Below are 2,458 nucleotides of genomic sequence, written 5' to 3'. Positions count from 1 at the left end.
CGGAATACGTTACAAAATACATTTTGGGGCATGTATTCTGTAATCTGTGGTGGAATACATTTTAAAAGTAACCTTCCAACACTGTATATAAATTAATTTTGTTGAATGGATTTCAAGCATGATGTGCTCAGTAGCTGATAATTTTTGAAGGAGTTGCCTGATACACATACATAAGCTTTGATGTTGATTTAACTGCACTCCTAACTATACAAATACATTACTGTGATCTAGTTATCTTTACTTGTGAACTTGTGCTAGAAATCACTAGCAGTCATATTAATTACAAGGAGCAGAGGAGGAACTCGAGTGATATACAGAGCTGCTTAAGGCCACAGATTCAGAGCTATTAGTACCTCAGGGTTGATGAAGGGTCCATAAAACACTGGAGTTTAAGATAGGACTCTTTCAACTCCCAGTCAAATCCATGATTATTATTGTAACCAAGTTGTTTGTATGCTTGAACTTAACAACAGTTTGAGGTTTCAAGATCTAATACTGCTTTTTTTTTTTTTTATAAATCAGAGAGCAGGTTTATGTCCAGAGCTCTGGCTGGTGCATAGCAGGTAGAATCTTTGAAGTTAGAGAAGAACTTTCGAAAATGAATCTTTGTACTTTCACAAAGCTTAACACTGTTATTACAATTACTAATCAAAAAACACATGTTCTAAGGTCACTTTTTTATTGCAGGTACTTTTTTTTAAATTTTTTTTAAGATTTATATATTTTTTTCTCTCAGTATGTTTAAGAAACTTCCTTATGTGCCCCTTTACTTTCTACAAAACGAGTAATGGCATCTTGCTACGGCTCCATCCGACGAGCTGTGACAGGCGAGGAGCATACCTGTCTGGACCCTTCTGCTACAGCCTCACTGAAACAGAAGCTTTATGTAACCTCAGTCTGAGCTCATTAGTCACAAAGAGAAGCAAATGACTACTAAATAAAGACTGGATGGGAGCATAGAGTCATGCGGGTAAAAGTATGGACAAGAGAATGAAAGTTTTCTTAAAGCTTTTGCAGTATATGTCCAATAAAATTATCTTAGATCTTTTCCAGCTTTTTGTTATCCTAAACAGACCTAAGATCAGAGCTCTGTGAGCAATAACATCTGTTGTAGGACAAATATTTGTCCAAATGTTTGGGCAGTACACAGCAAGAGCAATATGTGGCAACTTTTGAATTCAGTTGAAACAAATAAACAAACAAAAAAAAAATACGTGAAATTCAAATATCAGACTGCATGTCTACGACCAAGAGGAGTCTTAATAAGGTGACACGGTCGGATGGAAGAGAGTTTAAAAATGATTCACCGATGGTTTGGATTTACTTGTGTTGTATTGTTTTTCATTCATTAGGTGTTAGATGAGAGTGATACTTTGGGGCACCGGTATAGCTCGCTGGGTTAAGCAGAGGATCCATGTACTATAAGGCTATTGAAACTATAAAGCTAGTTTCTACTGTTCTGTCATAATAAAAGCTTAGAAAAGCACCTACTAAGTACATAGTAATTACCTAGTAATCACAAATTAAACATATGTACTATGTAAATGTACAAGTACAGATATGTTTCAGTTCAAGTCCACTTTCAAATACCAGTGGTGCTCCACAGGGATCTATTCTTGGACCTCTTTTATTTACAATGTTGTATCTGCCACTCAGAACTGTCAAGCAACGTTCTCTTTTTTATTGATTCATTTTAAAGGGTTATATTTATATTTATTTGTTGGAAAGACAGTAATAATAATATTAATAATAATGATAATAATGATGAATAAATAGTATTACTTAGAAAGATCATGACAAATATGTACATAATGCACAAAGAAATTCTGACACTATGTAAGTACATACTACCTATTAAGTATAATGTAAACACCTGGTAATTACAATTATTATATATTAGGGGTGCAACAATACTCAATATTGAACCGTTCGATACAGTGCTTTCGGTTCGGTACGCATATGTATCAAACAATATAAAATTTTTAATTTATTTTATCAACTTTTCTTCTGACGATGCTGTCTGTGTTGAGCGCTCAGAGGATCTGCGTTCGCTACTCCGCCTAGGCTGCACTGTCGAGTGCAGATCCACTGAGCGCAGCGCAAGCTAGCAAGACAGAAGCTAAGCTCGTTGCAACATGGCAACTGCCTCAACGCTACCCGAAATTGAACCTCCCCCACCCTCATTCAGATCTGGCGTTTGGAACTATCTTGGTCTTCATGTGAAGTATGACCCTGAAGGTAAGCCATGGACAAAAGTAAAACAGTATGTCGGATGTGCCACGCAATGCTCAATTGGTAGGAACTAGTGCGTTAGCGCAGTTAGCTTGTTAACGTGTTGACGCCGTCCAGCCCCACGCACGGGGCGATCCGCGGTAACTTGTTAACGGTGATTTGCCGCGTTATGGCGTTAATGTCATTTTAACGAGATTAACGCTGACAGCACTAGTGGGAACACAAC

The sequence above is a fragment of the Perissodus microlepis genome, chromosome 7 (genome assembly GCF_051167445.1).
Source record: "Perissodus microlepis isolate ML-2025 ecotype Zambia chromosome 7, ASM5116744v1, whole genome shotgun sequence".
In the NCBI taxonomy this organism is placed as follows: domain Eukaryota; kingdom Metazoa; phylum Chordata; class Actinopteri; order Cichliformes; family Cichlidae; genus Perissodus; species Perissodus microlepis.
This window is presented reverse-complemented; position numbering follows the sequence as displayed.